This window comes from Megascapheus bottae, chromosome 10, assembly GCF_031878675.1.
Source record: "Megascapheus bottae isolate mThoBot1 chromosome 10, mThoBot2.hap1, whole genome shotgun sequence".
Lineage (NCBI taxonomy): Eukaryota > Metazoa > Chordata > Mammalia > Rodentia > Geomyidae > Megascapheus > Megascapheus bottae.
In genome coordinates, this window is record NC_143518.1 from 12,218,160 (window position 1) to 12,241,288 (window position 23,129).

General features: G+C 37.6%; 1 pseudogene; it reads right to left on the reverse strand.

The window, feature by feature from the left end:
• Positions 1-945: 945 nt before the first annotated feature.
• Positions 946-23,023, reverse strand: LOC150057604 (NEDD8-activating enzyme E1 catalytic subunit-like; annotated as a pseudogene).
• Between the last annotated feature and the right edge of the window lie 106 nt (positions 23,024-23,129).

A 23,129-nucleotide genomic window follows, 5' to 3' on the forward strand; every position in this document is an offset into this window, starting at 1 on the left:
TCTAAGTAAAAAAAAAAGAAAGAAAAGAAATATATACATGTTCCTACACTAAAACAATATGTTTTTTTCTATCTGTGCTTAATTTTCATTTTACTCTTCTCAAAGAAATGAAGTCATATTAAGAGATCCTAACATAAAAATATAGTTATTCTACTTCATTAATTATGTTCCATCAGGAAATAAATAGTGTGAAAACACTATAGCAAAAGTACTATGTGGGTCACAATAAAAAGTTGGTGATAGTAACTCCATTCATCACTTAAAAAATATTTCTACTTTACCATGGAATGACCATCCTTAACATACTTTAAAAATCTGTTCAGTAAGAAAAAATAGGCAATATGATTTTATTAATAAATAGTGCAAAAGCATCAACAATAACTGTTTAAATATTAAAATTTTAAACACCTATGTCTTGGCTTAAATTTGTGCATATTGGCCTCTATGGCACTGCAAAGAAACACATGAAAGTATTTCCTATTTTCAAGAACAGGTACTCAGCTATAATACTGTATACAAATTATTACATACAGGATAAGCTATAATAATTTACACTCTGGGCAACCACAATTAGTGAATATTAAATCAAGATGTAGCCTATGTAGATATGCTCTAGATGTCAGGGTATAATATTTAATGTATTTGAAAACCTAATTTCTTATTTCTATTACAGGACACAGATATCTCTTTTACATGAAGGTGATCATATGAAAGCTGAAGAATGTGTTCTTTGACCATGACAAAATCCACATAAAAGAGGTTATCTACTTCCTTCTGTAAAAGAAACAATACATTTGCTCAAGCACCAGCCCTAAAATTCTGTCCTCAATGATATTATAAAGATAAAAAAAGAGTTGCTCACTTTATATATATATATATATATACACACACGTATATCTGTAATTCCAGTAACGCCAATGTTAACTAATGTTAAAAAGGACATTTTGAGGGGAACTTCCCTTCACCCCACCTTCCCCACCCTTTAATTCTTTAGCTTCCATTAAGTATATTATTTCTATGAGTTTTCTATTATGTGCAGATTTATATTTCTTAAGAAGTAAAATGAAGTTTGAATAGCACAGTCTGTGGTGTGGTGACATCCGCAACCGCCAGTTCTTGTCCATCAACAATTCTTTCAACGTCTTGGAAAGATTTGGCCTTGTTCGTTCTTCAATAGAAGTCACTGACTGTAAGTAAAGTGTTCTATTTTTCCCCTCTAATGTGGCTGTGATAGCTGGAGATTTCATCCACAGAGAAGCACTATTTGTCAGATAATCTAAAACCTCTTCTAGTTTGGCTGATGGAGAAAACTGAATATTTTGAGGAAGCTGGCTACAAGCTGGACAGTTTTCCTTTCTCTCAGCTTCAAACGTGTATGTATATAGCCTGTCCACATCATTGAATACCAAGTAATTATTAAGGGGAATATATGCACTTGTGGCTATTTTAAAAACCTCAGTGGCACACACAGCTGCAATGACTGCATTTTGGAAGCTACCACAGGAATTATTCATTTTACTACTCCTTGAGTGAGTCTATAGGTAACACCTCTAATATTATATTGTGATGCTCTCTTTAAAGACTTTTGGAAAATCCACTGAATATGCTCAGGATCATCTCCATCTAATGGAACCCCATCTCGAAAAGGCTGCTCTTTGGGCCACTGCAACATCTTTACATATTCAACACAATGTTCTGGCAGCCTGGGCATGGATGCAAGGGTGCACATGGGGAAATTAACCTGTGGTGGATAAAATTCCAGTGTACACTCAATACAAGCAGTCATCCCAGGTAAAATCACCCGAGCATTTCCTTTAAAACCTTCTGTTCCTCCATCTATCAAAGGGACAATGGAGCTTGGATCTAACACACCATCTTCATACTTTAGCAGAGATATCAGCATGCCATTTATCCATCGTCTGGCTATGATAGAGTCCAATCCACACACAATAATATGAAATTGTCGATAAAAAATGTCATTAAAATCTTGAATCTTGTTGAAATGCGGAACTACATTACAATTAGGAACTCTGTCATTTAGAAATTCTGCAGCAACTTCAGCCTTAGGTCTTCCAACGTCTTTAGGCCTAAATAAAAACTGTCTATTTAGATTGGAAACATCTATAGTGTCCATATCTATAACATGAATCTGTCTAAAACAAGATAATGCCAGGTTTTTCAGGAGCTCACATCCTAAGCGGCCAGCTCCAATGACTAGAATTTTACATGTATCTAACAAAAACTGGAGAGATTCTCAGCCAGCAGCTCCTCTATTCTCCTTCGCTTCTTCTCTGGCTCCTCGCCATCCGTCAGATTGTTCTCCTCCTCTTCCCAGGTGCCTTCGCGCAGTCACAAGGAAGTTTTAACACATTTTATTTCATTTAATCTTTACAAAAGTCAATGGGATCGGCATCTATTGCATTTAGATTCAGAAAGACTAAGTAAATTTTCTAAATTCCATACATTCATTTAATGACAGACCCAGGCATCAGAACTATATATTTTAGTTCCATACAGTTCAATGCCCTACCGTATTGCTACTACATGAAAATTATTTGCTTCTCACCCTATGTGGTGAATTTACAGCATTAATGGCTCAGTGGGTGAAGTTTTTGGAGAAGCTTTAAACATATTAAGAAGCTATAGCAACAGAGCAGAGTTGGATGTCTAAAGATAGTAGAGACGTATAAAATAAAAAAAGGAATGCAGGTTGTTTGTTTGTTTTATTTTGTAAGTACACTGCTTTTGCACAGAAGAAGAAAGTAAACGAGAGAAGTAATGTAATGCTGAGCACAGACTGCGGAGTGGTTGCAAGAGAGATCTTACAGAAGAAATGACAAGATTAAAAAGGAATTTCCTAAGTGACAACAACAAAAACATATAAGAAAAAAAATAATAACAGAAAATCTACTGGTTTCACAATACCCACACTAAACATTTAACCTATGCCTAAACAATTTATACCTGTTACTTTCAAATCGACTATAAAGTCAGGTTTTGAGATGGACCTTACATGTAGAGAAGAAAACCAGAGGTTGAATACCATGCCAAATCCAGTGGAGAACAGTAGGTGTGACAGTAGGTGAAAACATGTCATCTTGACAGCCCTAACATTGCTGAGCATCCATGCACATACAAGTCCCTGACCTCAGGGCTTAATGAAGAGACTGGAGTCTTGCCTTGGTCCAATGGAACCCAGGGATGAATGCACCCTGTGCTTCCTCTTAATTTTATGCTGTTTTGGAAGATACTTAATATTGCCATACAATAGAAGCTCTAATGTGTAGTAACATTTCCATTTTGCTTTGCCGACTGTTTAATAAAGGATTGTTCTTCCGCACAGCAGTTCATCTTAGTGTGGTGGATGCTTGATCCATGCATGAATGAAAAACATGCTTTTTCTTGAATTTAAGGCAAGTGGGTGTACATCCTAACCTATAAATACTTGATTCAGTACTCTAGACTTAAAATTCTCCCTACGTTGCATTTTAAATTTTGATAGTAGTGGGATTTGTGCACCAAAAGGGAAAATAAGTAGCACTTTAAAATAGGATTCATCGACTTAAGAAATGAACTTTGAATTGTTGCTTGGTTTTCATTCCCATGTAATTTTTCACTTTTGGATTTCCTATGTTAAACTAAATACGTGGGTAAGCTCCACAGTAATAGCTAGTTTGGAGCATCATTGTTCCTCAAGAAGCCAAATGCAAGCTGGGCACAGGTGAATCATGCCGGTAACCCTACATATTCAGAAAGTTGAGATTTGAGGATTGCTGTTCCAGGATAGCTGGAGCAGAAAGTCCACTTGAGACCCTTAGTCACCAAAAACTGGAAGTGGAGCTGTGGCTTAAAGTGGTAAAACACTAGCCTTGAACCAAAGAGTTCAAGGTCAGCACCCAAGCCCAGAGGTCAAGCCCGAAAACCAGGAGGAAAAAAGGCCAAAGGTCATAAGGTTTACCCTAGGACACAGTGCAGGAACTATGACTCACTATGCACACCATACTATATAGTCTTGTAACTTGAATTGCTAAGAGAAACAAACAGGAAATAAGTTTCAGTACTGATTTTTTTCTGCCCTCCTCCTCCCCCTATTAGAAAGTGGGTTCTGTTCCAGGACCTGTGTGAAGTATCTGGAAACTTTAAGAACTTCAGCATTGACTGGTTGTGACCGTACAATTTATACTTTACCACATTTACAGTCACCTTTGAGGTGTGTTTCGCCATAATATAGAAATCTGGTTTCCTAAGGGAAGTCAATACAGTTCTGCCCTCCTGGCTCTAATCTTTCAGGTTTGTAACTTAATAAAAAGAAATCACTTTTCTATATATCAGAACTAGCAATGGAATAAAGTTTGGAAGATTTCTGTGACTATTAAAAATATCTGTAATTCTTTCATTTTTTTCCAGGTCCATGCACTTTCATGTGAATGATATAATACTATTTTTCTTGATGGATTAGTAAACTACATTGTGTTTGTACACAAATATATGCATTTGAAGATATATACACATACACACACATATATACAATAAACATTTTCTTGATTTGTAGGTCCATTTTAGGACCTACAAATGGAGAGAGAAATGGTAAGCAAATGCCATTAGTGTACACACATGAAAATGGAACCAGGTAACTTGAGGGGACAGATGGAATTGGAAGAAATTGGGTTAAGCAATGAAAGGAGAAACATTGACAAACATGCACTGTACTCATAGACTGATATACTAAAATAATAATAAAAAACCCTAAAGATTTTAGATACACACAGAAGTTTGTGTTCCTGAGTGTGTGTGTGTATGTGTGTATGTGTGTGTGTGTCCAATGTACTTGAAAAGCTGAGACTGGCTCAATAAACAGAGAGCATCACTTTAAGAAAAAAATGCTTATCTAGCTTGCATTTTTCTCCATGGCTAACATCTGGGGTCAAGAGACAACTTTAGGAAGTATATTATGGGCCAGGTATGGTGGCTCACTCCTGTAATCCTAGCTACTCAGGAGGCTGAGATCTGAGGATCAAGGTTCAAAGCCAGCCAGGGTACAAAAGAACCTGAGACTCTTCTCTCTAATTAACCTCTAGAAAACAGGAAATGTGGCTTGGCTCAAGGGTAGGATGGTAGCCTTGAGCTGAAGAGCTCAGGGACAGTGCCCAGGCTGAGTTCAAGCCGCATGACCCACAAAAAAAAGATAGTATATTATGGTCAAGAACTAAGCTTTATTTTTCTCTCTTGGATCCTATCCAAGGGGTAAAATTGACATTCAGTGATTCTCTACATGTATGGACAGCATAGAACAATGACTATGTCGTTAGTTGGTGAGATGTGCTTTTCCCTGATTAGAAAACTTGGAGTGAATTCTGTCTGGATGGTTTCTTATTATGCCTGGGGACCATGATTTTCAAGGAAATGTGTTATTGAATCAGCATTTGCCAGTTCACTTTATCCTGTTGATACCAGGATTGCCCTAGCAGTAATACATATTCACCAGAGCGTTTCTTTTTTTACACTGTTGTGTCACTGTTGACCTTCAGTAACAACAAATGTACTTTCTGCAATAAGAAGTCACTGTTTTCTATATACTACCAATGAGAAAATATTTATCTACATGTTTTACTTTTAGTTTTGTTGTTATCGATAACCTGGACTCCTGAGATTCTAGAGTAGAACTACAAAAGAAAATGTTTCTTAGCACAGTAGGTGTTATCTTGGTAGCAGCTATGATGAGAAAACACATATACTTTTTATTCCAATGACTTAGTGTTTTTGTGCAGAAAATTAAAGTCACTAAAATCAGAAAGAGGTAAAAAAAATAACAGGAGGTAGGTTGTAATAAACCACACAAAAGGGATAGTATTGATTCCTGCTGTGCCTTTAAGAATATCAGAGAAAAGGACACCATCCAGCTAGAGACACTGCTATATCTCTGGAGCAGTACTGGCAACAAGGGGTTACTGATGACCTAGAAGAGAGAGAGAGATCAGTTGAGCCAATCCAGGAACCAGGGAGTCAGATCACAAAACATGCATGACTTCTTAATATTCAGGAAATGAGAATTGGTGTATTTCTGTAACAAGCTACCTGTGCATAATGAACTGAAATGTATCCAGCCCAGTTTTATAGAGTGGGACATCTCAGATTGAGACTAGAAAAGAAGACCTTCTTGCTGCATTATAACATAATGGAAGGCCTTAAATCCTGAGAAAGCATGTGAACAGGCAAAGGAAAAGAGACCAATACATATCATTTTTAAAAAAATGCATCCCACTCCCACAATATCTAGCACATTTCCACCACAATAACTATTAGTGCATTCATGGGAGCAGAGCTGTGCCCATCTAGTCACTTCTTAAAGGTCCCAATTAACCCTAGCATTGTGGATTAAACAGCACATGAATTTCAAGGAAAGCATTGAAACCATAGCAGATACAGTAGCAGGGAGCTTGTCACTGCTTTCGGGTATGGGTAGAAAGGGCAACAATTGCAAAGATGGGCCCAGCTGGATTTTGTCCTCTGTATCTCATGTATATATTAGTGAAGAATAACTTGCCACTACTCCATTTCCAGCTTTTTTCTTGGTTAATTGGAGACAAGAGTCTCTCAGACTTTCATGCTGGTTGGCTTCAAACTGTGATTTTTAGCTCTCAGCTTTTTGAGAAGCTAGGATTACAAGCATGAGATAATGACATCTAGCATACAATCTCTATTATAGTTAGCAGAAAACCAGACAATAGCTTAATGAAATCTAAACCCCTGTGTACCTATATCTAATACGAAGAAATAGAATTCACCAAATGGATTTCCAATCACAATTTCCTCTTTTTTTTTTTACTGAATATAACTATTTTCCCAAAAATTGTGGTTAGCACTCCCTTTCCTGTTCTTCACACTTGTATCTCTTTAGTTGAACATTAATTTTGAGCTTATTATAAATAGAATTATAACTAGAAATTCTATAGAATTATAAATAGAAATTCTTTCACGTTTATCTATTTTTATTGTTATCATTGAATCTTATGTTTCAGAGAAATTTCCATATTGCTGCAAGAAACTCTAGTTGCTGACTTAATGCACATAGTATTTCATTATATTAACATGGACACATTTTCGATCTATGCTAAACTTGCATGATTTCTCCTTGGCATACAGAAAATCCTTGGTATCAGTAGTAATCTAGTTCCAAGGAGACTACCATTAAGAAAACCCCTTGCTCTGGATGCCTAGAGTTTAGTGACACAAGCATGAGTCACTGTGTGGAATTGGAAAACACAAACAACCCTCCTAAACCAGTACTGGCTGTTTTTTGCACCACCTAGAGCATATCTATGTTTCTTTCTGTGTGGAAGATAAGTAGGAGACAATTGACTCTTTGAGTGTACATTCAACTAGAAAGTTATGTCAAACCATTTCCAAAGTGATCATATCCATTTCAGGCATACTTTCAGTCATTTAACATGACTGTTTTAATATAGAGTAGTTGGCCATTTGAATATATACTTTTATAAAGTTCTTATTTAAATCTCTAGTCTAATTTCCTAACTAGATGCCTGACATATTTTATGTTGTGATTCTAAATGCATTATTATTTTTAAGAAGTTTTGATTTGTAGAAACCAGTGTCTTAGATAGGTATTGTTATAGCTTGAATTTGGTTTAACCTCTCTGAAATTTTCACTAAAATTTGAACTGTTATTGTGGCAGTGTAAGAGTGTGCAGCCTACTGGAAGGTTTTAGGGTTTTCTAGGGATGCTCTCATTAATAGATGCCTGTATACCCCAAAGGGATCACTTACTGTGGGGATTTGAGCCCCAGTCCTACATATGCACCTACATCCTACATTTCCACATGCATTGAAGCAGCATGCAGCACTCCTGTTGCTGCTTTGTATTAGATTTCCCAGCACCCGAGCAAAATAAACATCTTTCTTTGTAAATTACCCAGCCTCTGATACTGTTCTAGCAGCAGAAAATTGGGTAAGATTGGTAGGTTTGCAATAACTAATTTTTCTCATCTAGTATACTTTCTGTTTTAGTGATTAGTGTTTTTTGAGGTTTTGATTTCAATTGAATGTTTAAAAACTAAGAATTGATTCAGTTACTGGAAAATATTCACAATTTGTCAGAACACTGTGGGTATCATTTTCATCATGACCTGCCATGTAAAGAAACTTACATTTGACTTGGCCTCCAGTGGCTGATGACTCTCCTCTAATATTAGTTACTCAAAAGGCTGAGATCTGAGAGTCAAGATTTAACCAATTCGAGGAGGAAAGTCCATGAGATTCCTTTCCAAACAACAGCAGCAACAACAAAAAGTTAGAAGTGGAGCTATGGCTAGAAAGCTACAAGACAATGTGCAGGCCCTGAGTTCACGTTCTAACACTAGCAACAAAAATCAAAAACAGAAAAAGAAAAGAAAAGACAGAGAAACTTCTATTTGAAATTTGGAAAAATATGATCTTATATTTACTTGAATTATCAAGTTTGTTTAAAAGTATATTTAATATAGGCTTTTATAATATGAAAGTAAGTTGTTAATATGGTCTTGATATATTAATTCAGATTTTATCTGATTTTCTATTATTATATTTAAAGCCTTTATTAGCATAGGCTTTAAAGCAAAGCCCATTAGGCATTATTAATAGAACTATATCATCTTACTACCAGGGAAAGTGTTCCATTTTATACCTCAAGTCTATTTTAATTGTAAATTACATAGCCTATCTTTTAACAGTCTTCAATCACACATAATAAGTAAATGATGGCTTTTGATTAATAGAAGTACTTGAGTTTGAACTACTCAGAAAAACATTTTCTGTTTAGTACATTCTTTTCTTTAAAAATGATTTCCTCATCGTGATATCTTAGAGATATTTTTGGACAATATACTCTACACATTTCTTTGTCTTGCTTTTTATACTTACATCGAAAGTTGGGCTTTGCTGTGGGTACAGGTGATCTATCCACAGCAAACTTTTCAACAAGTTATTTTCTACCAACTGCTCTTTCGTGATGCCTATGTGCTAAATAAAGTTTCAGTATACAAGTAAACCTGATTTTTTACCTCCTATACGACTCTATTATTTTATTTTTCTAACTCTATGATAATAATAATAAATTGGACAACTCGTGGTTTGTTTTGGTTGGTTTGGTTCTTGTTGTTTTTAGACAGGGTCAGGCTATGTAAAACAGACTAGCCTTTAACTTATGAGATTATAGGCAGATACCACCATACCCACCATTGCTGGTCTTAACTTACCTTTTAAAATTGTTAGCACAAATGATCTTACATTGCTTCTCTGCATGTATGTTTTGACTGAGCTATACATTTTTCCTTTCATGTTAAAATTAGCTTATTTCCCATACAAAGTTGAAATAATAGGATTGCATTAAGTATATATATTAATTGACATCTCAAAATATTTGGTCTTCAATTCAGGGAAGTAGTAGAGGTCTTGATTTGTCTGATCATTCAAAATTTCCCTAAAATCTTCCTCAAGGAAATTTTTCCCATTTTAACAATATTTTCTCCTAGGTAGGTAATACTTTTTGTTACTGAAAAAAATATATATTTTGTCACTTGTGGGACTTGAACTCTGGGCCTGGGGGTTGACCCTGAGCTCTTCAGCTCAAGGCTACTTCCCTACCCCTTGAGCCACAGTACCACTTCTGATTTCCTGGTCATTTATTGGAGATAAGAGTCTCATGGACTTTGGTGCCCTGACTGGCTTTGAGCCGTGATCCTCAGATCTCAGCCTCCTGATTATCTAGGATTATAGGCATGAGCTGAAAATATTTTTTAAACTAAAAATGTGTGTTTGTTGATCACATTAAGACAGTTAAAATGGTCAGTAGATCTTTAAATCTTAATAAGCACTAATAATATATCAGTACATATTCAATATAAGTATATATTTCAAATTTATCAATATTTATTGTCTAGTCTATATGCACAATTATAGTCTGTAAGTAATGATAACAAGGAGATATGTTTCTGCTCCTTTGCTTGTATTTTGCTCCCTAGTGAGCACATGCACACACCTTTCTCATTCAGGGAGAAATGTAGCAGCAGTTCTATGCCCTGTCACACTGCTGTTTAGTGACATAGGCTAGATATCTCAGGAGTAAAAATATCCTGAAATGGGAAAAGCAGATTTCATTTTTAAGGAATCTTGTTGAAAATCTCTTGTTTTTAATGGAGAGGGTTTTGAGAAGTGCAGATCTTGAATTTTCATACAAAGTATGACTCTCTGAGAGTTTCTGTACTCACAGCATAGAACACTTTAATTTTCTCAAGGGATATGACTTCATTTGCATTTGAGAGAGTACCAGATTTCATGACTTCTAATGCTTTTTCTCTTTAAGCAGTCAGAGCTAGTAGGGCTCCTTGCCAACATTCTCTAAGATAAAGTACATTTCTTGCTTTGTCTGGAGGTCTCTGTCCATGGGGCATCTGAGGAAACAAAAATGTACACCATCTACTTCACACGGCTGTGTCTCTGAACATTTTTCAGTGAGGTTCCATTCTCAGATGAAGCTCCCTTCTTAGCACCCACGCTATTCTGAAGGTGACCTGTGACCAGCACACAGAATTGAAAAAGTCACAACGTGAGGAGAATGTCTAATGGGTGGAGAGCAGCCAGGCTCAGAGGCTGGCCCCGACAAATAACAACACCATTTTGCTGAGCTTGGTGACGTGGAAGCTTCCTGAGAGGGAATCTCTGCCCTACGCACTTAGCAGCAGCTGGGGCGTGACCACAATGCATAAAAACAGGCTGAGAAAGCTGCTAGCTGCCTTGTTACTGGTGGTGTTACTGCTCAGCTCTTGCTGGGGGAAGTCAGCAGCTGTACTAGTGGCAACAGGACAATCATGAAGGAATGAAGTAAAAACAGTAAGGCTGTTCCCACGCATCTGTATTAATTAGGTACTCCTGGACCTCCAGGTTAACCATGTAGATGTAGAAATGGAAAGGGCAAGCACACAGGAACTTAACTCCCTGACCATGGCTGGAGGAGCAGCAACCTGCAGAAAGCCAGGCAAGAGATTCCTAAGGAGAAGCTTGAGTTGTTAGAGTAGCTTTTGATCACTTGATCCATGCGAGTTGGCACCTTTTTCTACTGGACATAGGAAGGGCTTTGAGGAAAGCTGTGCTCTTTGTCTCTTTGTCATATTACTGTACAAATTAGTGATTTTCATAGAGAGGAGGACACTAATTAGAATATAGACTGATAGGATCCTGGGACCTTTCAAGTTTTGGGGCTCAGTATATGGTAGGTGGGTTAGTTAGAACAGAGGAATTACAATTAGCATCATTTAGTATGACTCTCTTTAAATATGGAGTAGTTTATCCCATTTGAAAGGTTTGTTACAGGTGTAGGATGAGAGAGAGGTTGAGAGTCCCAGAATCTAATCATAACTCCATCCTTCTGGTGACATTATATTTATGTATAACAGCATGTCAAATACATTGTGCAGACATACATTTTTATACGACCCTAGGATGCAAGTCTTTTACAATAATATTGTTCTGAAAGGCATTTTCTTTATGAGTTCACTCTAACACACCTTTCTGTTAGCTTTGTCATTGTCTTAGACTTGATCTTAACCAGAGAAACTTACAAGTAATAATCACAAATGCTTAGGATACAAACTAGAGCATCTATATGCTAATATGCAAGAAATAGGTTTTCTTTCTGTCAATGGATGCTCATATGTTCCGTTTAGGCATCATTTTCTAGTGTTAGAATTTCTGGAATGCCCAAATAACAACCCCAAGACTATTTTGTAAGTATGGAATTGGAGCAGAGAAAGTGGACAGATTGCCTGAAGAGATATTCTAGCATAGAATCACCTATGCTCTGTGATATTGGATTTCCTGAGTAACTGAAAAATCCTCTATAGCTCATATTTATTATCTTTGTTCTTAGGTGGTACTTAGCAGCTGACCATCACCAACTTTTGAAGTTTGTTCTACCAAGTTTGTGCTACCAAGGCATAGTTCCTGTTCATATAGTTTTCCTCTCAGTAATGTAATTAGTACTTGATTACCTTGGCGTTTTGGATCCTCCAAAAGTCCTAAGATTCACATTTAAGTACCTTTTAGCATATTCTCCTGTCTCATAATATCCCATTGCTCCTGCCTATGGGTTTTACTGATTTAACTTACATCTTGAAATTAGTAAAAATAGATATTTTGAGAGTCTTTCATATACCTCTATTATTGTTGTTGCTTTTTACTTCTTTGGCTGTAAGAAACCAATGAAAATCAGCTCAGAAAAGGAATAGGGTTAGGCGGGGAAAGAGAACAAAATGAGAAATAATCAATGGAAACCAAACTTTTACCCACTTCTTAAAGAAGTTTCCCTGGGGAGGTTTTTGACAAAATTTTGTAGGTTTTTTATCAAGCATATTTCACCAAAACAATTCAAATACTTCCAAATATCTGATTATTCAAGAAAGAAAATTAGAGATCACCTTATGCCTGCAAAACTTGGACTAAATCTAATCAAAGGTTAAGGAATCATCTTTCCCATACATATCCTCTCCTATATTTTCTTTCTTTCTTTTCTTTGCATTCAGAATCCTCTTTGTTTGAAAGAGTAGCCAGTTTTCTAAAAGTCCTGAATTCATATCCATATCATGTGATCTGTTCTTGAAACCATAAGAAAAATTCTGCTTGCTGTGTCAATCAGGCATTGAATAGAAATAAGAGACTGTAGATTGCACAAGAGTGATAGTGACAGAGAGCGAGAGCAAAATCTGTGTGAGAGCAAAATCTGGTAGAGAGAGATTTCCCATCTTCTCTCTTATCTCTGTTCTGGGTGGCTGGGAACAGATGGTTAATGTCATCTGGAATTGAACATGACAGTCAGTCAATACTATTTTTTATTGGACATTAACAGGGTGCTTGGTGATAATGAGGTATTTGAAAGACAAATGATCAAAATTTTTGACAAGATCCCATGCCAAGTAATGGAGCAAACAAGGGGAAAAAAGGTTTGTTTCCCATTATAAGATAAAAGAAGAGGATGAGTAAGTCCTGCTCCTTCTGTCTCCCAGCTTCCTATTATGTTCCTGACTTGGCTCTTGTGACCATCTGGCCTTATAAATATCAGTCATCCTCATTTCACTCTGAGACCCTTCTGTCTTAAGTGCCTAGGACAAAGTAGTTTTTTAACTAATGCTTTCTCAAGCTTCAGTGTTGTACTTAATATAAATCAAGATGTAGGAAATAATCTCATCTATGACTATTCAAAAGCCAGTGACATGCTCATTTTCTGTTCCCTGATTCTTCCCAAGTCTGGTCTCATCTCTCAGCTTTTGGAGCCTTACATAGCTCTAATCTTTTTGTGAGGACTTGAGTTGCAAGGCATGAGATTCTGCCCAGCTTTCTGTCTGGCTCACTTCTTCCTTCTGACTTGCAGCCACACCCAGCAGAGCCAAGGGTCCATTACCCCACCATGTGTGCTTCTTCACTGCCTTTAGTGAAAATCCATCCAAAGATTATGAGCAAAAGCCTAGCTGCTTGAATGACATGGGTGCATATGCCTACACTCCATGAAGCTCCAGAGCTCTCCCAACCTCTCCTAGTTACTTGAGAATAAGGGATTAATGGGACACTGTCATACAAGCTAAAGACTGAAATTTGGTCAGAAGGTCAGACCAAATATAGGCCCAGATTGACTCAGGAAGTTAGGAGAAATGCAGAGACAGCTCTGTGGAGGTAATGGTGATGGATTTACAGTATTTTGTCAGTACTTTGTCCTTCCTTTCCCCAATTCTCCTTACCTCCTCCCTTCTTTCTTTTTCCTTCTCTCCCTTCCTTCTTCTGATACCAGAGTTTGAATTCAGGATTCGAGCTAGCTTAGCTTGCTTGTTTGGCTGACACTCTACCACTTGACTTATGCCTCCCATCTACTTTTTGCTGCTTATTTGGTAATGGAGTTTTACTGTCTTTTATGCCTGGGCTGGCTTTGAATCTTGACCCTCAGGGATTGCAGCCTTGTGAGGAGCTAGGATGAAAGGTGTGAGCTACCAGAACTTAGTGTCTTTCTTTTTTTTTCCCATTCCTTGGCCTTAAACTCAGGGCCTGAGCACTGTCCTTAGGCTTTTTCAAGGCTAGCACGCATACCACTGGAGCCACAGCACTATTTCCAGCCTTTCTCTATATATGTGGTACCGAGGAATCGAACCTGGGTCTTTGTGCATGCTAGACAAGCACTTTTACCACTAGGCGAAACTCTAGGTCCTGTCATTTGTGTTTCTCATAGCTTTAAATAGAACCTGGAGCAGGAAGGAAAACAACTTGAAAGAAACGAAATGGAGACAGTTGCCATTCCAGTTTTTGTGACTGGCATCACACATTCTCTGGGCTCCATTTTATCATTCACTTCTTTGCCCTGTTCTCTTTCACATGCTTAAGATAGAATGAGGCAGATGGGAAAGAAAAGGAGGTTATGTCTGGGGTCAGCCTTAACTATTTAAAAAACACTGTGTTTCTAATATGTAAAGTAATGAACTACTTTATATAGTCCTTTAATCTTATTTTATGAATAAGGGAGTTTAAAATGAGGCATGAATCAAATGGTAGATTGCTTCCCTAGCAAGTACGAAGCCCTGAGTTCAATCAGAACTTCATATCACCAAAGGAAAATGAATGAATGAATGAGTTGAAGCTCAAACAGCTCAAATGACATACTCACCTCACGATTAGTTTGGGTAATAGGGGAAAAAAAACTAAATCAGTAGCTTTTATTTCCAGTTGGATCTCTCATGTCTATGGTGCAGTATATGGCAGATCCACTCGTGCAATAAGTCTGTTGGTGTTGTTGGTCCTGTCATGATCTACCAAACAGTGCCAAATGTGGTATTTTGCTTATATATAGACAATACCCTTTGTGCACCGGGAACCTGAGAAAAGAAGGAGGTTTATTTGCCATCACTTTCTGGCATTTCACTTCTCAGTGTCTTGGAGAGGAGAACACAGCTGGATTAATCCCCTTCCATATTAAGAAGCTTTCATCCATGGCTTTCATGCCCAGAATTAATTGGTCAGCATTTTCTCCTGAGGTTTCACAGCAAGATGGTTTCCATTTTGTAGCTTTTGATATCTCAGGGTTCAATAAGGATGGTAATAAATGCTCTCCATGAGTTTGCAGGGTTATCTGCATATCCCTATATGTGAGCTTTGCAAAGGGAATTCAGTTCCTATAAATTCAAAGGAAGGACAGTTAAGCAGTAAAACCAAGTTTCAAACCATGAGCAGTATTGTTTAGGAGGTTAAGTTAATAGACCCAAGGGATGAATAAAAGTTTAGTAGTTTCTGTTAACCTTGAAATATTACGTAGGCATTTTATTCCTAGATACTAACCCATTCTGGCCTCTATGAGTGCACAATAAATTGAATAGCAAAAAAATATTTTCAGTCATAGGCTTTCTGGGATTTTCTTTAGATTGAGAAACACAAGAAAATAAAATAAGATGTAAATGGCTTATTATTCTCTGATTTCATTTTCTAAAGTTGGCGTTTTGAGCTGGGAAAATCCTTCTGCAACAATAGTTTTCAATCCATATACCACTCTGTCTCAAGGGAACATTGGATAGGCCTCAGGGTTGTACAGGAGGAGGAATGAAAAAAGAAAAATGGAGAGGGATTCGATCCAATCAAGAGTGACATTACCTTTCTCTAGCATAGCCTACATAATGTGCAGAGCCAGCCAGTTCTCATCACCTCTATAAAAGACAGAAGGGTAGGTCAACTCTTTTTCCACTTGAATCTTCTCAATACTACACACAAGATTTATTTTGAAGAGTAGCTCTTACCTTAAACAAATGGTTAAATAAGGCCTTTATTTGATGGCTCTTGTCTACTTCCCATAACCATCCCTTCTCCATAACACATGATTTGTATTAAGCCAAGATTTCTTTCAGGAATCAAAAGATGGCAAGCATATCTTCCTCTTCATCCATTCTAGCCTGTCACTTCATGAGTAAGTGCAGGTGAAGGGAGTGGAGAGGAAGAGAGAGAGAGAAAGAGGAAGAGAGAGAGAGAGAGAGAGAGAGAGAGAGAGAGGGAGAGAGAGAGAGAGAGAGAGAGAGAGGAGAGGGAGAGGGAGAGGGAGAGGGAGAGGGAGAGGGAGAGGGAGAGGGAGAGGGAGAGGGAGGGAGAGGGAGAGGGAGAGGGAGAGGGAGAGGGAGAGGGAGAGGGAGAGAGAGAGAGAGAGAGAGAGAGAGAGAGAGAGAGAGAGAGGAGAGAGAGAGAGAGAGAGAGAGAGAGATCTCCCTTATCCATCTTTTACTTGGGGCTAAAATAAATATGAAGGCAACACAGCATACATTCTTATAAGCTCCTTGCTTGTTCAGAGTAGAATTTTGGAATTTTGTTCAATATCACTTCACAGATAAAATGATAGCACTGCCTCCACAATCTCTCCAAATATGGGAAGCTATTGCTTTGGTCTAACTAACTCCAGAATGAACAAATTTACCCACTAAAGTGATATTACATGAGTTAAGTAAATTTCTATTAGCTGGCTATAACTTCACACAAACCACAGCTAGGGGTAGAGAAGTAAAAATGTCATTTAGATATGCTTAGCAGAAATAACTTGCCTCATTACCATCTGGTGTAGAGTAAAAGAATGGATCTGCCAATTCCTTTGGATTTCTTATTTGTTTGTTTTGTTTTGTTTTGTTTTGTTTCTGATCTGATTTGATCCCGTGGGGCAGGGATCCTACTTTCTCAGTTGGTGTTGCTTGGCAAAATTTAGATCCTTTACCTTGAAGTGGGCTTTTTATGTCATCTAGATATTCATCTGGTCAAGCAGGATCATAAAGTGGAGTCTCAACCTTTTACTGGCTTTCATCTCCAGAAAAAGCTTGAGCAACCTCAGATATCAGGATCTCAGAGACACATGGACTTTGTCCAGTTAGATCCTGTCTATGTCAGTATCTGCAAGATAGGATTTCTTCTGAGTTTCATCTGCTTTTTGTCCCGGACTAAAAATCAGGAATAGAGATGTAGCTCAGCAGTTGAACACTTGTCAAGCATGTACCAGGCTCTATGTTTCATCCCCAATTACAAACAAATAAGCTAACACTCAAGTACACATTGCAGATGTTACATCACATAACAGAAAAACAAATAGTAAATAGACCAAATATGAAGGAAGATCTCATGGAAAGAAAGAAATTGTTAAGACAGAGACAGGAAAAAATGTAGAACAAAAGCCAGTTTTGTAAGTACAGATTTACCCGATGTTTTTCTCATGAATATGGAGTTCACATGATTCCACAGAAACTGTATTTTTTCAAGACCTGGGGTATCTCTGACCTCTAGTTCTTCCCAAGGCCTCCCTTTAGGAGTCTGTGATTACAGGATCACAGTGTGTGCCTTTCATATCAAGGAGGTCTGAAGGTCTTTTAAGTTGCTGTTTATGAGCTTTTGTATGGGCTAGGATATAGAAACAAAAGCCATATAATGAGAGATTGTTGTCCTTAATGTACTGTTATCTCTCATCTCTTTTGCTATCCCTTGGTTATCTCGTATTGTCATAGTATCTCACTTTGTTATCTGATATATTGGATATATTTGTATTTGGTTATTTTGAAATTGGATAGGGAAGGGGGAAAACAAGATGAGGGGTGGGGATGGGGGGGAGGGAATTGGGGACCAAGACATGAGAAAGGGTATCAATGTATGTGAAGTAATGCACCTTCTATCTAGCGAGTATAATTTAACCCTTCTATTAACTACAATAAAAAATATATGAAAAAAATAACAGACTTCAGGGCCGGGAGTTTGGCCTAGTGGTAGAGTACTTGCCTAGCATGCACGAAGACCCGGGTTCAATTCCTCGGTACCCCACATACATAGCAAAAAGCCGGAAGTGGTGCTGAGGCTCAAGTGGTAGAGTGCTAGCCTTGCGAAAGTCCAAGGACAGTGCTCAATCCCTGAGCTCAAGCCCAGGACTGGCAAAAAAAAAAATAACAGAGTTCATTATAGAGGAAGAAACCACAGGCCTATGTTATAGGATCCTGTCCTCTAACATTTTCCCTTCTATATACCTTTGACTCCAGTCTTTCTAACTCACAGATTGAAATACTCAATCCTCCTAGTATCTGGCATTCCTAACCAGCCCTCTCTATTGGCTTATTCCTGGTTCTCATCTACATATATTCTCTGGGACCATATTTTTTTCTTCAAATGTTATTATTCCTCTTTAGAATTGCAAACAGTGTTCCGATTCTCCTCTTCCTCCTGCAAATCCTTCAACAATCTTTGCAATTGGCTTTCCTCCTTCCAATAGCTTCTTTAGGTCTCTAGAAATTGCCTATAGCCCACCTCCCTCATCCACAGTCATGGCTTTAATGGCCAATTACTGATGATCTCAAATCAGCCTTTCTATCTGGGCCCCTTACATAGGCTCCATAATTTTATTTCAGATTATTTAATGGGTATTAGCACTTGAATGTAATATTTACATATCTATTTGACATACATTATGCTTAACTTTGCAGCTTTCCCACCAGAAGTATTTGCTCTCTTGTTGACTAGTTCAATAAATTATATCATGCATTACGTAACATCTCAAAATTTGGGAGTCATCTAGACTTATCTTTTTCCTTTACAAAAAACTGTGATCTAAGTGATGAACTGGGAACTTTCCTTCAGTCTTTGTGTGGAGACTAACTGAGACACTTGGCACTTTGCAATTGTCCCTACATCTTGGGCTCTGCTAGATCTCAGAATCTCACCATTGTGAGACCTCAGTCTGAAAATCAGGTCTTACCAGTTTATTTTCTCCATGTCATTAGTCAGATTCTCTAGAAATATAGCCTGAGATAGGAATCTGGGTGCTTGTGCTTAACTGTCAGGACAAACCTTTCAGGAAGGTAGTGAAGAGATAACAAAGAGGAAAGAATGTAAATGAAGGAACTGAGGGAAATTCCACCCTGACCCAGCCCACAAGGTTGGAATGGCTCTCCAGCAGAAATCTTGCTATTGTTTTCTCTGATACAGGGACTGTCTTATTTGTCCTCAGATAACTCCACATCATCGACTGGGTTTTCCCCAGAATTAGTGGCCACAAATGATTTCTCTTGCCCCATTAACACCACAAGCTTCTAATAGAGCAAGGGTAGTAACTTTCCATGATGACTTTCCAAGACGAGTTCTCCAAAGATGAAAATCAATTATATGTCTTTAGTAGCCAACATGTATGCCAATTGAAAAAAAAATGTGTGTTTTGGTACAGTAATAGGAACCTGGGCATAATCCTAGAGCTACTGCTATATCATGGTTCATGACTTAAAATAGCTCTCTGATCAAGCTAAATGAAATAAAAACCACCGGATATGGCTTCTCTGATTCTTAACAGTCTATCCTTACCTGCCATCCTTATTCAAATTTTCCCTGTTGGCTGAATCTCCTTCATAGGTTTGCAGTTAATTTTTTTTCTTGTTGTTCCTTTTGCATGAAACTCTTTTCATTCCTGTTCAGCTGACATATTCTAGCTCAAATGTCACATATGGAAGCCATTGTTGAAATTCCTCAGCGGAATTAATTGCTCTCTATCTAGTTGCCATTGCATTTTATATATAGTTCCATTATGACAATCTTTGAATCACAGAGGTTTTTCTGGAGTCCTTCATTGTTCTAGATCATTCAAGGACAAGAAGTATTGTGTGGCCCAATGCTTAAACCCCAAAGACCTAGCAAAAGTTCTAGTCCTTTGTAGACTCCATAAATGTCAAATTGAAACACACATCTACGCTCTTTACATAATCATCAATCCTAAAACACAGTAATTCCCAGCTATAAAGCAGTAGCTGATTTGATTGTATTTAAGTTCAGTGTTATAAATTCCTTTTTCACAATCTTTATTTTACTTCCTCACCCTACTAATCCACTTTAACATCTTTTCTTTCACTGTGATTGAGAAGATGATATTTAAAAGTAACTTTTATTGGAGTGCTGAGTACTTTGAACTAAAGAAAACTGGAAGCAAATCAGAAGCAAGACTCTTCCAATCTCTCTCTCTCTCTCTCTCTCTCTCTCTCTCTCTCTCTCTCTCTCTCTCTCTCTCTCTCTCTCTCTCTCTCTCTCTCCCTCCTGTCTCCCATTGCCTATTGTCCCCTAAAATGAGTCACAAAAAAGAATTCTTCTTCCTCAAGACGTTTCACAGAGGAGAACCTCACACCATCAAAGAAAGTCATAAATCCAAGAAAGATTATTCTGTTCCTTCTCCTGTCTCCTTTTTACCCTCATGCCAAGAGGATCCCTTTTAATACACAAGAGAGAACGATAATCTGAGCAGATAGATATTGCTTGATAACCCCATCCTCTTCAATATAGTTCTGGTCCTGGGAATTAAGTGCTGTGATACCTAGTTAGAAAAAAAAGATCATAACCTTTTGTTGAATCACATTTCTGTACATTAACAATTCTATTGCCCAAGCATAGAATATGGACAAATTTTATCTAGGTATATTCTTCTTCCCTGTATCATGTAAAACTTTGGTTAACTTTTATTATACTTCTCTCTGGCAATTGTCCTTTTTTTTGGATGAATGTTGGCCAGTATCCCTATGGTTACTGCTTCATCACAAATCCTGAAAGTGGATAACATTTAAATTCTACCCCCCCCCCCCAAAAAAAGACTGGAAGTTTCAATAGAACACTGACTAGGTAAATCCAAAGGATTTAAAAAAATGTCTGAGGGGTGGGGATGGGGGGAAGGGAAATGGGGACCATGACATGTGAAAGGGTATCAATGTGTGGGAATTAAGGCACCATTTATCTGGCAAATATCATGTAACCTTCTATTAATTACAATAAAAAATATACTAAAAAATGTCAATGACAGCAAAGAAATGACTTCTCTTATTAGAACACAGTATCTTAGTAGTATTTTCCTCATTTGCATGTAGCTTTCCACTTATAATCATAATTAATAACCTTTATTCTGGAAACCAGAGTGGGATTTTCACTATATACTCTTAAATGGAAATCCCAATCCAGTTCTTTATTCTCAATTCTATTTGGAGGTCTCATGGAATTTGCAACTTTGTAGTATTTTCCTTCTTATCTAATTTGTGTTTTGCAGTGAAATTACTGAACTAAAGTCAATTTTTCCTAACTAAACCTAGTGTTTTCACTTGCAACTCAGTGGTTTTCCATTTGGCTCAACAATAAACTACAGCTTGTTGAGGGAGACAGAGAAAACCCTTAGACCAGGATTTTTTCCTATATCATGCAGCAACAAGGTATTGTAACAGCAAATTATGAGGTTTCTACCATTACTGGTGGCTGAACACAGAATGTCCCATAGATTTTTCTCACTAAATAAATAGGTACTGGCTCTTTTACCTTTTTGCTTCAGTCACCTGGGGCAATTCTAATATAGACAAAACATTGTCAGGCAAACACTGAGTTGCAAGTGAAAACTACTGACAGAGCTACATTTTCAAATCATTCATCCAACAGCCATGCACATCACTTATTTGCAAGGCAACATCCAATTACCAAAAAAAAAACCACACACACATTAAAGTTTATGGTGAGCATTCATCAAATCAGACTAATTACTCTTTCTATTCTGCTCCACTTCTTTAAGTATTTGTAAGCAGAATTCATTAAGATGCTAACATTGTTTATGATCGTCCTTTCTTCTTAGTTTGGAACTAGTGTTTGAGATTTAAAAGCACATCCTTCTTAGAGCAAACAGTAACCTAGGCCACACTGGTGTCCAAAGAATCTGCGTCCATCCTGCAATTACCCTGAGCATGGAGTGACTGCCTCGTGATGTCAGCATTCCTCCTACCCCTGTGCTCATAACCTTTATCTAGCTCTGCTTCTCTTCATCTCCAGATGACATATGTTCTGTTAACACATTGCATAACTCCTTTAGGATAACAATGGCTGTTTCCCCTTACATAGTATTAGTTGCAGGTCAAGGATATTTGTCTTATTTATTGACACAGGTTACATACCTGGAGCAGTGCTTGGCTTGTTGCACGCCCTCAGCGATATTTATTAAATGGACACATGGTTATTTTTCTTGTTGTTGTTGTCCTTTTTTGTGAGTTCTGGGACTTGAACTCTGGATCTGGGCACTGTCCTTGAGCTTTTTCAAGTCTGGTGCTCTACCACTTGAGTAACAGCACCACTTCTGGCTTTTTCTGTGTATGTGGTGCTGAGGAATCGAATGCAGGACTTCTCGCATGCTAAGAAATCACTTTACTCCTAGGTCACACTCCTGGCCCACATTGTTGTTTTTATGGTCCTCAGTAAGTCTCCTAAGAAGCTCTCCATAGAGTATTTACCATGTAGCCTTTAACTATACCTCAGAAATTTCTGCCTTGTAGTTTTTCTTTTGACCTATTTAGCTTCTGCTCACAAACATATTTCTATGAAGACCAACATTCACTTACCTATCCATTCAATGGTAAAATAATAATAATAAATAATAATGGCAGCTATAATAATTATTATTGTATCATGTATTGTGTTGTGCTGGATGTCTTGGGAACATTTCACCCTGTCAGACATATCCAGCCTCCAAGGCAGGCTTGCATTTTCTACTGATGGACACTAGGACCACAAAAGTGAGAAAGTAAGGCCTACCACTGGTAGATCTGAGCCTGGGAGGCTCATTGAATTTCTGCAGAGAGTGATAAATGGAGACTTACATTCACTCATCTATGCACCTTTATTTTTTTAAATTAATTTCACATATATTGAGTTTCTTGTCTGTGCCAGACATTTGCTAAGTCCGATGAATAGAGCAGTGAACGAGCAAGAAAGAGTCCTTGCCTTCAAAGAGATCACCAATAGCTAATTAAACAATAACAAATTATTTCTTTAAAATGTAGCAAAGGTTTCCATAGGGTATACAGAAGCATGTGTAAAGAACTTCAATTCTAATCCAAGAATACCTTGGTAGACCATTTCCTACATCATCATCTTCGACATGGAACTCTTCTTCTTCTGCTAATGAGCAATACATGCCTTTCCTCTTGAGTTTCATGTCCTGATTCTTAAGAAGTTGCTACTTAATCTCCCAACCTCCCAAAGTTTTCAAAACATGAAAAGTTTGAGTTTTAGGTGTATCCCTTCTTGATCTATCCTTATTA